This window comes from Alligator sinensis, unplaced genomic scaffold, assembly GCF_000455745.1.
Source record: "Alligator sinensis unplaced genomic scaffold, ASM45574v1 scaffold5_1, whole genome shotgun sequence".
NCBI lineage: Eukaryota > Metazoa > Chordata > Crocodylia > Alligatoridae > Alligator > Alligator sinensis.
Genome location: NW_005842213.1, coordinates 1,233,842 through 1,249,292, shown reverse-complemented (window position 1 = coordinate 1,249,292; position 15,451 = coordinate 1,233,842). Strand labels below are relative to the sequence as shown.

Genomic DNA, 15,451 nt, shown 5'->3' with positions numbered 1-15,451 from the left:
AAGAGGAGAGATAAAGCCATGATAGGTCATTGACCTACCACCTGCCTTCCCCTACCCAGGGTGTTTGGTGTTTAACATGAAATCTCTCTAATGTCAACCCTGCTTTATTTTAAAGGTAATTAACTGAATATTTCCTCACCAATTGCTAGTACTAGGAGATGGGCACAAACCAAGAAGGCTTGGTATGGACCTGAACTTCCCCAGAGTTTTGGGATGTTCAACTTGAATGCTTATCTGGCTAGATAAGCAATTTGGATGGTTTGGGCTAGAACTTGGGCTGGAAATCTTGCAGTAATACTATTTTGTCCCTTACGGAGTCATTTATATTTTTTTCCTGTGTTTGGCCAGTTTTTTCATGAGCGAAGATAAAGCTTTTCCCAAGTGAATAGAGGAATGAGTGAGCAAAAGCCGAGGCTGATATCTGAATAGAAAATAATTTCCAGTTTCAAAAGCTAGTGTGAAATCCAAAGGGGATGAAATCTGCCAAAATGAAACAATGAGAATGTTTGTGGGAACCACTCCCTGGGTTTTGAGAGAGTTCCTGAAGTGGGGAGAACAGGCCTGCACTGACAGGGTAATTTTCATGTCCTTAAGTGAGGATATTTGGTTTATAGCTGGTCCTTAGTTCATCAATGCAGTTCATGGCAGCCCCTACTCATACCTGCTGTCTAACTCCAGGGAGTTCAACACCAGCAGGGCTTCTTGCCACAGCTAGACAGTACGTGCATTCTTTTATGGCATTTAGGCTTGTCTACAAGGCATGTTTCTTTAAGCAGCATCTGTGTTTTATGCCGTCAACACTGATGGGACTTGACAACAAGTGGATTTATTCATTCAGTGTTTGGGATTATCAGCTGCCCAATGGTATACAGCAATCAAGTGACTGACGTGCAACTCTGACAACACTCAGCAGAATTAGCTCCTCTGCAGCAGAAGACGGACGGCCTTGCTGTGCGTCCTGTCACTACCACTGGCTGCCACATCACAATTGCCTTCAGTGAGGAGTGCGGGACAAAGGACACAAATCAAAGAGACACTGTTGAGTATGAATGACCTGATATTTGACCTGCCTTTCTTGCTTATCCTTGTCCCAGCTTGTCATTTTTATGCGCTGTTTTCTCCTTCTGCATCACAACAAAAGGTTGCTCTGCTGTTTCCCTGCAAAAACGCCACACTGCAGCAGACCAGCATGCATGGGCAACCTGGCCATGACAGAGTAGAGTGCATGTGGCAAAACAGCCCATCCTGTGTACCATTAAACATGCTTGAGGAACCCTGGCATGAAGAAAGAGAATGTACACTGCTCACCTACAGTCACCACCAACTAGGATGGGGTGGTCAATCTGCAGCACAAGGGCCACAAGTGGCACAGGAAGCCTGTGTGTGTGGCACATGATAGATCAGTGAGGGGACAGGCAGCACAGCAGTAGACAGGGCAGGAAGCAGAGCAAGAGATTGGGCAGGGAGCACAGAGTAGGGAGCAGAAATCTGAGCAGCAGATTGGTCAGGGGAAGGTGATTGGAGTGGCACCCAGGGAGGGTACAGGGCTAATTTGTGGCATGGCTGTCCAATGGATTGGCCCTCAGTGAACTAGAATAAGGGCTCAGCACCCATGAACAACCTGCCAGCTCTTACCAAACCAAAATTCAATTCCCCGGCAGCCTGAGTCCCCTCCAGCTGCCCCCAAAAATTGTGTCTGTAGTTCCCATGTTCATGAGCATTCCTTTAACCACCAGTTTCTCTCCTGGCTCAGATTAAGTGTTTATTGGCTAGACCAGGGGTTAACAACATATGGTCCATGGGCTGGATCTGGCTTGGAGGGTTTGGTTTGTGCCTACACTCTTGCAACTACGGTGCTACCAGGGCTGGGCAGTGAGGAGCGGTGCTGGGGTCAGACAGTTTCCAGCTGCATTTGTGCCCCTACTCCTTCTCCCCACCCTTTGGGTTCTGGTCCAACGCAGGCTGGGGGGATTCAGTGGCATATTAGCAGCAGGAGACTTTGTCTGTGCCCACACCACTGAAAGGCAGCTGAAAGTTGCACCCACACAGCTGCTGCCTCCCTCAGCCCCCTGGTCCCTGGCTGTGCATGAGTGCAGCTTTGAGCCTGTGGGGAGCTTCATTGAGGCCAGGCATCTGCAAACTACATCTGCACTGCTTCCTTTCCTCTCCCAACCCTCCCCTTCACATGTGTGCAGCTTCCACTTGGTGGGGAGCTGCATTGGGGCCAGGCAGCTTCCAGCTGTGCCTGTGCCACAGCGGTGGGGGGAGGAGGGAAAAGGGGGAGTGAGGAGAAGCTGCAACAGCACAGATGCAGTTTGCAGATGCTTGGTCCCAGCACAGCTCCCTGTAGTCTGGAAGCTGCGATCATGCTGCAGTTGGGCAACAAGACACAGAGAAAAGCAGTGATGGTGTGGATACAGGTCCCAGCTCCTTGGTCCTAGTGTGGATGTGGGGAAAGCCCCCTGGCACTGACTTACCACTAGTGCCACTGAGCTCACACCAGACTACAGCCAGATTGTTCTCACCCACAGCTTTTAAAAGGTAGCTGGCCTCTTGGTGAAACAACCCAATCAGAGCAGCAGCCAGCATGCAGCCCTAAAGCAGCAATACAGAGAAGGAAGCAACCTGGGAGCCTATAATCATGGTATGTGAGTAGGAGATACTGACATTTCTCACAGCTCTCAAAGGAGCACTTCTGGTTTGCAGAACTGTAGGACAATGTGGGAGGCCCAGATGATGTACTAAGAATAAAGGGATTGCATAAAAAGGTGGAGAGAGTTCAATTAAAAAAAATAAACTGCCACATTGTTCTAACAAACAGCACCTGTGTAATGGATTTGGAAAAGACAGCACTGAAGAGAAGAAGAAGACGACGAAGAAGACGACAATGACGATGACCAAAGGCATCGGTTGGGAAGAGATGAGAAGACAAACTCTCAATCAACCTAGGCAGGATTCAGTGTGACAGTACAAATTACCAAAAGCTTAAGGCAGTGAGTCTGAGAGTGGGGAGCACAGAGTTATAAGGAGGGATATGCTCTCAGTGCTGTGGGGTGGATTCTCACAGATGGGGGTGGCAGGCATTATGAAGAGGAGAGAAAAAGGACAGAAAGAAGGGAGAGGAGTGGCCCAAAATTATGTTCTGGAAAACTGAAAGAGACTCTCTGGCCATCCAAACCTACTCAAACTAGTCCCTGACTATGTCACTCCCTGCAAACTCCCACTCCAAACCTTTTCCCCATCTCCCCTGCTCCATTAAACAAAATGCCCTCACTCAGCTCTTGGTCAGCTTCTCACACAAACAGCTCCATGCTCTCTCTCAAATGCCCTCCTAGAACTGATTGCTGGGGCCTCAACCAGCTCCATCTTTGCATCTTTCTGTACCAGCCAGCTTGGGTGCCTGCAGGAAATCAGCTAGTTGTTGATAGCTCTGGGAGGAGACCAGAATGGCTGGAAATTGGGACCAGATTATCAGCTGATGCAGATCAACCTAGTTCCATTAAAGTCAAGGGTATAGCCAATGCAGCCACATTGGTCTACAGCAGTCTGGTACCCAGCCATTAATCTAGTACTATCAGTAACTTCAAAAATGCGAAAGCATGCATACAACTGGATAAAGAGAAGTACTTATTCTAATGCATCCCTCCACCCCACCTTCTCTAAGACTGCCAGTATTGCAGGATCAGGGGTTATGTCCCTGAACAGGCTCAGATAGACCGTAGCAGAATGGGGAGCTAATCTTTAGGGAACTGCAGGGTCAATGTGCATCAATAATATTGATGCACATTCTATAAATAAGAGCTTTCACAGTATCAGCACACCACAATCATCTCAGTTAGACTGATAAACCTGGGGAGCAGCAGGTCAGTGTAGGATGAGCGGCATTCTCAACCTATTAGTGCTCCAAGGAGGACCAGCTGTTGAGTATGCCTAAAGGTGGCACTGATGGCAGCAGATAGGAGCAAGCCACATCTTTTCCTTTTCTTTCCTTTTTTAAAAGTGTGCTTGCCAAGCAGAACTGCTGCTTCCAGAGGGATTGGTGCCATTGCTCCAAGTCAAACAGTACTGCAGATTTTACCCAGGCAGAGTGAAAAGGCCAAGGGCAGCACATCCACAAAACTGTTTGCACTTCTCTCTGCAGTGAAGAGGGAACCTGGAGGGGAAGCTGGGCAACCAGCAACAGAGGACTGGACTGCTGGAATTGTGCCAGGCGGTAGAGTCAACACAACCATGACAAGGGAGGCCAGGCTGCAGCTCCAAGCTCTGCCCTTTTCTCACAATCGGGCTGTGTTTCTCAGTGCAACCCTTCCCCACCCTGCACTGTTTCCACGTTAATACAGCCAGGTCCAGCCTGGTTTAAATACTGATCTGAGAAACCAGTTCTTTTTTATCCAGGATGTTGAAATCGGTCTGTTTTATTCATAAGGTGAATGTGCCAGGCACAGACACGCTGCTCCCACTGTAGCCTCCTGTCAATACATTCGCTACGTTCTCTCTTGTACTGACTTTGCAGCACAGGGAAAAAGATAAGCTATGAACAGATTGCTTTCTGAACTCTGGAGATCTCATAGGGCAGAATGTGGGTCCTGTATATAAATATCCATTAACTTGACTGGAAAGAAGGAGATTTGGACTGTGAAGCTGGATGCTGATAGTACAGAAAAGTCAATTCATAACTGGAGGCAGTTCTTTCAAAAAGGCTGGTAATACTGACTTTTTTGACAAATCCAGCCCCTCGGTGGGTGATGAGAACTTAAAAATCTGTCCATACACCAGAACTGAGATGAATTGGTACTTCAGATGGGAACGTGCCCTGCTCCTGTCTACACATAAAGACATGTTAATTCTAGGGTTTAAAGTCCAGGTCTACATTTTGTAGCACAGGCCTCATTTCTACAGTCAATATTTCTTTGAGTGCCATGACTGAGGGCAAGCAGGGGGGCTGGATGGATCAGGTCATTAGCAGTGAGTCTGAAGGGTATATCTGCACAGTGCCCCAGGTGCTCTTGGAGAAGGACATTTCCAAATACACCTTATCACTCAGATGTGGTAAGCCTGGAAAGGCAGAAGTGATGCTACTCAGGAAAGCCCTGGTCAGGTATACTGGAGATGAGGGTGCCACCTGGAGTAGCTTCACTGTCATATTTTTGGGTTTGGCTTGAGACAGCTGGATTAATTAAATTCCCCTGTGCTTTGGGGTGGGATTTTTCAAAAGCACTTTCCAGCTTAACTCTGGTCCCACTGAAGTCAGTGGGAATGTAAGCATTAATTTCAGGGAACAGAGGTGACCAGCAATGAATCATATATCCTGTCATTTTGGTTTTAAATATGCCAAATAATGAAGTTTCTACCACATGCCCTAATGAACAGCTTTGGAGCTTCACAGAAGCTTCTGAAAGCTGCAGGACATTTGTTTTAGCAAAGACCTCTTTAAATTTTACCAGGGCTGGAAGGGGCCCCCAAAGAAACCTGTTTGTTAACCTGCTTGAACTTCTCCGGCCCAGACGCACTGATTTTTAGCATTAAAGCCTTGGTAAAATCTTCCTGTTTCTGTCTGAAACAGGCTAGAGACACATCCCACAGCTGAACACTGCAATGAAAATACCCACACTAAAATGTTATTTTTGGTCTGAACCAAAGAAAGACACAGGGAGGAAGGCATTATGAATTCTTCTTTGTCCCTCAAGGTTCATTGGGAAGACTGCATTCTCAAAATGAGCCTCTCTACCCTTAGGCATCACTGCTTGATTGTGTTTGCCCTCAACCCCTCCCACCTGCCCCTGCACAAAGCACCCAATTACAAGGGGCCCAGAATCATTTGTCTCCCTGAAAGAGAAAAAGGGAAGGATGGGGTCCTGGGTATCCCAAAGGATTAGTCCCTGGTGAGAATAGTGGTTACTACTCAGCGGTCACAGGAAGGGAGAAAGGAGAGAAATGAGAAAGCTAACTAGCTTGTCTCCAGTCTCTGACAACTGCAGAGTCTGTGGACCTGCTCATGCTGGATATTCCCAGAGGAGGCTGAGTCAGCATAAGAAGAGCAGAAAAGCAGAAGGACACAGCTAACGCTACTGAATCTTCCTTCAACCCAGAACACCCTAGGATTGTTTGGCACATGTATTAATATGCAATCTCCTTTCCACAATACACCTTGATATCTGTGGCACTCTCCAAATACAAAGAACAAATATGTCTGTAGACTGCAGAATGACTTTGCAGGCAATTTACTAGCCAAAATGGGGTCTAAATTAGGAACGAGCACTATTTGAAAAGGATTCCTGGGCCAGTTCTAACCCAGAGTACCTCCCCACATTTTCTACCAGGGCCCATATTTATTAGCTGACAACCCCTTACGCTGAAACATATCAAGTGTGGCCTGCAAGTCAGGGGAGCTTCTGAAAGCAAAGCAATAAGATCATATCAGGGTTTCAGCATCAAAAGGCATGGGATGCTATACATGTCATTTTCTATCTCAGCAGAAATGAAAACCAATTACACGTCTTTATGTGAGACACAATTAGCTTCTCTCTCCAATGGAGAAAGCCTTTCTCTGAATGCAGCTTTTTACTGCCTCTCACACAAATGGGAGACAGGCAAAAAATCTGCTGAGGTCTGAAGCCATGCTGGGGAAAACCCAGCAGCAGGCTGAGAAGGAAGGAGGCAGCATCCATGCTACCAGGGAATGGGCAGAGTCTTGGCTTAGGCATATGAACTAGGAAAGGAAGTAACAGAGAGAAGCAGGCTCCATTCCACTTAGTCCTCTGGGTATTAAGGCAAAATAACCAACTAAGTGAATCACAGGGGAAGAGGATCATTTTGCCACAACATGTATGATGTCAGAGGGTTGTACTATGTCACTTGGCTAAATGATATGGTTTTGCATAGTAGGGTGCTAATTTTTTAGTAGCATCTCCAACCTACATGCACCCTCCTACCCAAGCTGGAGGCTGCATCAGCAGAGCTGTGGCCTCACCCCATAGTCCTTATTATTGTATTTTGATGATAAGTCTTCTATTGCTTCTATTGCTTATATATTGATAAGTCTTCTGGCTGCAGTTTTCCGTAAACCTGTGAGCTGGGGTGTAGGATTTGGCAGGTGCAGTTTGCTGCTGAACTTAACAGAACAGTGGGAAAGAATTCCTCTATGTCACCTGGCTCTTGCCAGGGTGGGGAAACCAAACGATATTTAGGACCTGTCCAAGTGCTCCTGGTAGAAGGCTTTATGAAGTTTGCCCCAAATTAATCTGGTCTCTTGCCTTCTCTGGGAGATCTAATGACATTGACAAGTCAATGGTCCTCAAGTTCAGTGGTTCTCAACCTTTTTAGAGACTCAAACCTCACCTTGAAAAATGCCATCTCTTAATTGAACTTATTTTTTTACTACAAAAAAAATAAAAGAGCAATTGTTCTGTTGCAAAGAACACAGAAACAGCATGACAGGTCATTTTTTTTGACATTATGGATTCTTATTTGCAATCTCCAGGTTTATCTTGCACACCTAACTGTGTTAATATCATGCGACACCCTTAAAAGGGTCTTGTGGCAGTGGCAACCTGGTTGAGAATCACTGCTCTAGCTGCTGTTGCATGCAGTTCAGTAAGCCAGGCCAGAATGGCAGTTGATAAGCTGTGGTGAGGTTATGAGACACTGTAACACAGATTTGTATCACAGGTAACAGAAACATTTCCTCTGTGTTGTGGCTGTCTTGTTTTCTCCTATGTGTGATTTTGGGCATTTATTCTGGAAGCTTGTTGCTTCCCTGGATGGAACTTTATTGGCCTGCCACGTTGCCACATGTACAATAAGTTAACTTTACCCGTCCACCTGAGAGGCCTCATTTTTCACTTGGGGACCAATCCTAACATTCATATTGGCAGTTCCTTATTGTATTAACAGTCCTATGAAAGCAGGGAAGTGTGGCACCTTATATAGACTAACTTGTTCAGAGAGCATGAGCTTTTATAGGCTACAGCCTACTTTGCCAGATGCTATCTGCTATCTGATGAAGAAGGCTGTAACCTGTGAAAGTTTGTGCCTCTCTGAACGAGTTAGTCTATAAGGTGCGACACTGCCCTGTATTTTGACTAGCTTCAGACTAACATAACTAACTACCTCTCTCTAGTCCCATGAAGTCACCCTCATGCTATAAAGTGCTATTCAGCATTAGGAAAGGTGACAAAACCCGTTCCTTACTAGCTAGTTGATTCTATTCCACAATGTCCTGGAAATCAGAGGACTTTTGTTAGACTGCATTTCTCAATCTGCAATGCTGCTTTATGGACTATTAATCTTTTCTGTCCCAGAAAGGTTGATACATTTGTGTTGCTGAACTGGGTAACTTTTTGAAGCACTGAGGACTGTTTTTAAGGTTTCCCTTAGGGTGGCCAGTGACATTACATTGACTAGCAGATATATTTTAGCTCTGTTATCGTGAAATGCTTAAAAAGACAGATAGGGAAGGGAATCCAAGAGAACGATGGATTCTACTCCTCCCAGATGAAAATATTTTTTTAGGATCTTCCATATTCTTTGGAAGTCTGTGGCCAGCAGATATTTTCCTGATTTAAGGTTGGCCTTTGTATGACATAATCCTGTGCTTGCTCTCTCTCTTTCAGAAGTTTATCTGTCCTTTTCAGGTGATAATATAACTTTATTTTTCTTTGTCCTCCCCCTCCCATTCTTCCCAACTCCAACTGACTTCCAGTGTTCACAGCAGGCAGCAAGGTAAACTACTGAACATATATGACCACAGGCACTGTCTTGCCAGTCTACTCCCACCTGTAGGGAGCATGATGCGTCTCTCAGAAAGGTTGATAAATTTGTGTTGCTGAACTGGGACTAGATGTTTTCAGGATAAGAGCCCCAGTGAGGAAATGAGCCAGTCTGTGATCCAGTGTTGCTAATATTAAGAGCCTGGAAGAGTCCTGTTTAAGGCTACATGGTCTCAAATGGAGAACTAGTAGCAATAGATGGTTTGAACTATCACTGCTAAGGTAAAACACGCCTTTAGTTTTGAAAGATGATACAAGAAAAAAAAAGTAAAAATAGAGCAAACAAAAAAAACATTAACTAAAAGCTGTATGGGCCCTGGTAAAAATGACAACCTTCCTGCCAGGGGCTTGAGGGAGAGAAGGTCAGAGAAGGAAGGGAGATGAAAGCTGTGGGGCACAGCTATCCCTTCTCTGCTCTACAATCAAATTTACCTTCCTCATTATATCTCCTGGTAGACATGTGTTCTTATAGACAGGTCTAGGTTGGCTGCAAAGGGGGAAGTACTATCCCTGTTTGGTGTTGGACATCAGAAGGCAAAAGCTCCTTTTTGGAACAGGATCTGCCTGCAGTCCGATTCATTTTGACCTGAATTACCTCCATCCATTTTGTTGTGGTTTTCTCTTTCCTAGGACATCTCTCTCATTCTCATTGTGGCTTAATCTGGGAGTGGATGCTAGGATTCCAGTAATGAAAAGTAAATGTCCAAATTGACAGCCCACTCAGGCATAAGTGAGCAAAATCATGTCTCAAAGTCTACACTCCACCTGGCAGCCAGCTACATCTTACCTGTTTGTTCAACTAAAAATGGTTTTCAAGTCACACAAGGCTGTGGTACATGCGGGCAAGGTGCACTCATCAGACACCCCTTTGGCAGAACACCTTCATTTTTGGCTCTTTAGTCCTCCCGCTAGAGAACTGCTGTATTCTGCCTCCCAGCTGTCTTTAAGTCCTATACAAACTTCCCTTTTCAGAAAATGCCAGGGACCAAGCAGACCCATAGACTAGGTAGCAGAACAATCATTTAGGCTAGGGACAGAAGTTACACATTAACTGGTTTAAGTGATCAGAAACTGGCTTAAACCTGTAACAGCATGTAAGTTCAATGCACATAAACTACTTTCAAAATGGCTGAAACTGGTTTCAGATCCACGTGGTTGAATGTAGGATCAGACTTCACTGATTTGGGTCAAACTGGGTTATGCAATGTCTGCCCCAGACCTTACTGCCTCCAGTGCTGTCTAGTACTGTCGTTTACCCGAAGCCATGCTAGGGAGTATAGGCAGCTCCGGTTCTGCTGCAAGAACCTGGGTCACACTTCTAGAAATGGGCTCGTTTCCACAGAGCCCTTGCTCCTGAAACAATGCTGCTGCGTTTTGCTTCACCAGGGAGACTGTAACAGCAGAACGCATCTATTGAGGGGTTAAAATAGGATTCACATTTTATTTTTAACCAAATCTGGAGAATTCCCTTCTCTCCTCCACCCCCTCCCCTTATGGCTCCCTGCATTTCCTTTAAATAGAGCTGCTTCTTTCAGCACCAAACCCACCCATGGCAGAGGGGGTCAAGCCACGCTGCTTTACTTCCTTTGTTCAAGGGAGCAGTGTGGGGGCATGAGATAAGTCTTTGCAGGAGCCACCAGCACAGCTCTGACGATTAAGACATCAGCACCATTAAGAGCAGCTGCCTTCTGTGCAGTCAGCTTTCTCTAAGCTGCCCCCACTCCACTGTCTTGCAGAAGCAGCCCGCCTTTCCCTGGGGGATCCCCACAGCCAGTTCTGCATCAGGGCTCATGCTCCTTTCCTCACAGACAGCCTGCCTGCTCATTAATCATTCTGGATGTGGATGCGGTGGCTGCTGCCGCCACCACCTCAGAACGAAAGATGTTGTCTCTTCAAGGCTGGAAAAGGTTTCTCTGCTTTTCTCTCTCCCTCTCCTAACGCCTTGAACAGTTCATTCCCTGATTCTGTGCTGCAGCGCTAAGGCAAAGGTTCCAACTCGAAACACAGGCGCCCTTGAAAGGAAAAAGTCTCCCTGGATTGTAACCTTTTCAGACTCTGGGCCTGATTCCCTGTTATGCTGAGGACCCATTCAAGCCACTCTGTCAGTGTAAAACAACAAGGAAGTGTGCGGAAATGGCTCTCTGCACAAAATTCCCACTTGATATAGTGACTTTATGCTGGCCCCCCCACTACCCTAGCATAGGTCTGAATAAAGACCATGTCAGAAGTGTGCCAAAGAGCATGGCTATTCTCTCGCTCTTTCCCCCACAGCATATGGCCTGACGGGAAACAGAGCAAAAGTTAGAGCAGCCAAGAGATTGCTCTAATTTGCACTGAGGGCCAGACACCTTTGTCTTGCCTTCTCGTTCAGGAGCACTGTACCTGAGAATCAAGCCTGCTATTTTAAGCTCCTGCAGCAGCTATAACCTTTTGGTAAGCTGCAGTTTATAATATCAAAGTGGTTCCTTGTTCAACGATGGATTTTAGATAGATTCTCAAGGAGGAACCAATGAGCAGGTCCAAAAGCTCACTGCCAGCAACCCCAAAAATAGAAGGTATATTCCCAATTCTCATCTGGTCTCTAGGAAAATTAAGGAGCCCTATATTATTTAGCCATTAGTAACAAAGCACCCAAATAGGATGATGCTGTAACACCAAGCACTGATACAGTAACCGCCCCCCCCAAATAAAATTCTGACTCCCCAATACAACTCAGTAGCATGCTTGTCCTGTCTGGCAAGACAATTACAGAGGGGGATCTAGACATATATAAGGGGTCCTGAGAGGATAAGGCTGCTTCCCAAAGACTCCAGGGTCAGTTCTGATAGACTGAAGAGGACATTTGCACCTTATCACACGGGAAGTTTTGCATCTACATCACTTTCATGCGAAGTAGGTGAGAGAAGCTTAAACTCCCAAATGATGTCAACCTTCATTCACATTTTTTTCCTAGCAAATGAGGTGCCTGTACTAGCAAATCAGGCACCAGGCAGCCTCTTCAAGGAGATACAACCATTTTCTGTTTTCTTTTGTTCTTCATCCCTTCCAGCTACCTTTCCTTACACGTAGGAGGAGGCCTGGTTCGTGTTCTCTTTCCAGACCAGGGCTGTTAATACCTGGACACAGATTCCAGGGCCTGATCAAGAATATGACTGTGGATAGGCTATTCAGAAAAGCACTAGCATTGAAGTCCAAATACATCCTCCTGACTGGGGACTACTGTCAATCACTGCAAAGCAACCTTGTCCATGCCGGTATAACCCAGCTCCGGTTCCTAAAATGCATTAAGATTTTCTCATCTTGGGGAAAATATTTTCTGAAGTGGAATCCACACATGAAATGCTGAGCACTGAATCCAGACTAAAAGAATCCACAGCCAAAAGTTCCCCCATGAAGGAAGAATTATTTAAAAAAAAAAAAAAAGAAAAAAAATTCAATCCATGTATATTAAGAGAGCTCACCAGCAAAAAAAATACTAAAAAGCTTTCCATAACACTATGCATTTTTAACAGGCATTCCTACATATTCTCCAAACTTTTAGATATCCCCTGGGGAATGCTAGATGCTGACAACTTTCCCCAGTGGGTCCCTTGAAAAAAAGTTTTAAAAGCACTCCTGCGGGTGGAAGCTGAAAGTAACACTTAACTTTTCAAAGGTTCTGACTATCTTTGGGTGCCTCCTTGAAACCTCATGTGGCCAGATTTCCAATTGCTCAGCACTTGCAATGGAAGCTTGATTTTTAGAAAGGCTTGGAAGCAATTATAGTTTTCTATAATAGCACTTAAAATTCCAGCTTACAAAAGTATTCAACAATCATAGTCCCAGAGATAAGTAGCTCAATGGCCAGGACTGGGTCCTTCTAAAACCCCTAGAACTAAGGCCTGAGGGAGTGCTGAGCAGATGTAGCTGCCATTGATTTCAATGAGAGTTGCAGGTGTTACCACCTTTAAAGAAACCAGATCCTGAACTTATCAACTGGGCATCTAAAAATGAAGGCACCAAGAATAAGTGGATACATCTGAAATTGCTGGTATATATGTACAAATAAAATAAGAAATCAGATACATGGGTGAACATGAGATCCTTTGATCTGGATGTTGAACTAGTCAGGGGATGCATGTACTTATTTTTAGCACTGAATTTGCCCTTCGTTTATGGTCTTGGTCTTGAATCAGATTCAAAACAGAATGAGGTCCTGTTTCCAGGTCCAGTGCCCATGTAATGGAAATCTTTACCCTGTGAGCTTGTGAGATTTCAGTGGCCTCAAATCCCAGTCACAAGCCTTTTTTTTCCCACTTCATATTTCAACCCAGTTAAGATCCACATTCAAGCAAGACCTTGTTCTATCTCTATGTACAATTAGAGCTTGGATCTTTCATTGTGCACCACTGTCACCCCTGGTCAGGAGTGAACTCCTGGTCTGGTGTCAAATAAATGCTAAAAACAAAGTGATGCTATTTTGAAACAGTGAAATGTTGCTTGGTTTGGGGCATAAATGATGAAAGTTGTGTTTTGTATGGTCTCCAGGTGAACAAAAGATCTGTTCAGGCTCGTTCATAACTTGGTTCAGATTCAAATGAAAGAATCACCAACCCTGGCAAACCTTTTTGGAAGTGGGGCCTGAGTCTTGCCTAGCTGTGCCTAGGGTGTGCACAGATCTAAAAGAACATTAGCAGTCAGACAGAGAAGGTCCTGTGGGTGAGGAATGGATTGGGATTTAGGGGATTGGGACTCATTGGGTCTCCTAGCTCCACCAGGATTTACCTGGAGTAAATTACTTAGGCCCAAATCCTATTTAGCCTCTATAGTCAGCATGTGCTTGCTGGTTATCTCAAATGTAGGAACCTCCCTCAGGAGACTTAATCCCATTACAGTGCAGTCCCAAAATGCAATCCTACTATACCCTGCAGAGGTGACTAAGACTCCTATTTTGGGGAAGGGAAGCATATGCACCTCCATGAGCAACCCCATTCTTCATGCTGATCCTATTATACCCACTGGAGACAAACACCTTAATACGTACAACCCTTTCCAACTATATCAGTAGGGATACTTATGAGCTGTATAAAGCACCTCTGTCAGGACATTCAGTGATTCAGGACATTCAAACTCATTAAATGGGAAGGCACTCTATTAGGGGCCCTTGCTCATGGCTAGTACACCTAACATAGCACATATCAGAGGAGGAGGAAGGCTTTCTTACCTCTTAGCTTTACAGTTTAGTGGTTACAACTCTTGCCCAAGAAATGGTAAACACAGGTCATAGGCCCTGACCTTCACCGTGAAAGGGTTTCAACCCACATCCCTTGTTCTGGGGGAAGGCAGAATGAGAGTTGGGAGGATGAGAAGGGCAGAAGCAAAAGAGAAACTGCCTCTGTGGCCCCATGAAGGGGCGATGGCTTTGGGAGAGAGGAAGTCCTGGGTTTTGTTCTCCACTTGCCAGCCCCCGCACTAGATACCCATTTTATTCATGGACTGTGTAATGCCAAATACATAAAAAGGTGAGCTCTAACCAGTAAGCTATTGGACTACAAGGTACTCTTGTTCTGGCATGTCAGAAGCTGCCCATGGTCCTTTCTTACTCATGCATATGGAAACTTATGTGGAATTTCTGTTCCCTCCCACAAGCATCAGGATTAGAAAGGGGCAAAAGTGGTGTAAGATTCCCTGGTGGCCATCCCAAGTCTCTTCTGAGCATGCCCAAGGTAAGGCACACAGGGGCTGTAGGCATGTTTCTGGGCTAAGAGGGAAACACCTACATGAAACATAAAGGTTTTGGCTAAGTGGAATTCAAGGTGTTTCATGGAGGTTTAATTGGACGCCCTTTACTTCCTAAGTGGTCCTTAGGCATGTTAGAGACTTAATAGGATTTGGACCTTACTTTTTTCCTGCACCTTAGTTCCCAATCTGTAAAGCAGAGACAATTATACACCCTTTTTTGTCCTATTTTGTCTGTGCTGTCTATTTAGAACAGAGGAATGAAGATTTGAAATGTCACTGATGATTCAGCCCATGGCTACAAAGAACAGCACAGTCTAGGGAAAAATATGTAACCTCCCACTTGAAGGAGCAAAGTATGGGTCCACAGCACTCTAACAAGGTTGCACATTGGACCAAACACTGTTTTCTTTTGGTGGATTTGCCTGCCACTCTGGTTGATTGCTCCATGCTCAGAGGTGGGCAGGGGACAAGTATCCCCAGGAGTCAGCACACACTGGCCATTCACCAGATGGAAGCAGGCAGAGGGATGGTATGACATCTGTGCAGCCATAGGGAAAAAGCAGTACCCTGGACTTCGGGAGTGATAGCAGGTCACAGAGAAGGTGTGATGGTAATAACAGCATGGGCCTCATTTTCAAAAGCGGGTAGATTTTTTCATGATAACAGAGAGATTTTGAGCTACAGAATATGCACAGAAATGTAAATGTAGGCTGTATTCTGGGTCTCCCTCTCTCAACACGTAGCTGCCAATGGAAGTGAAAAATACAGTTTTATTTTTAAAAATTCTCTGGAGAAAGAGCTAGCAAGTATGTTTGTCACTCAGTATTTCATGCAATGTCCTGGACAGAGATTGACTCCCTTTGCAAGATATTTCTGACTGTTCCTCCTTGAAGCAGGAACTGTGAGTGCTGTGCTAAGTAGATTGAAAGACTTGCCTAGCTTTATCTGCAGTTTCCGCAACT

At 45.3% G+C, this 15,451-nt stretch overlaps 1 protein-coding gene and 1 long non-coding RNA gene across 2 annotated transcripts in view; one reads left to right on the top strand and one right to left on the bottom strand.

Annotated features, from left to right (window-relative positions):
- Positions 1-15,451, bottom strand: part of BRSK2 (BR serine/threonine kinase 2) — a 488,049-nt gene that overhangs the window by 158,624 nt on the left and 313,974 nt on the right. The gene's annotated exons all lie outside the window — the stretch shown is intronic.
- LOC106722359 lies at positions 2,327-3,297 on the top strand. The gene is made up of 3 exons (XR_001358278.1): positions 2,327-2,420; positions 2,532-2,644; positions 2,822-3,297. It is a non-coding gene; the product is annotated as an uncharacterized LOC106722359 (long non-coding RNA).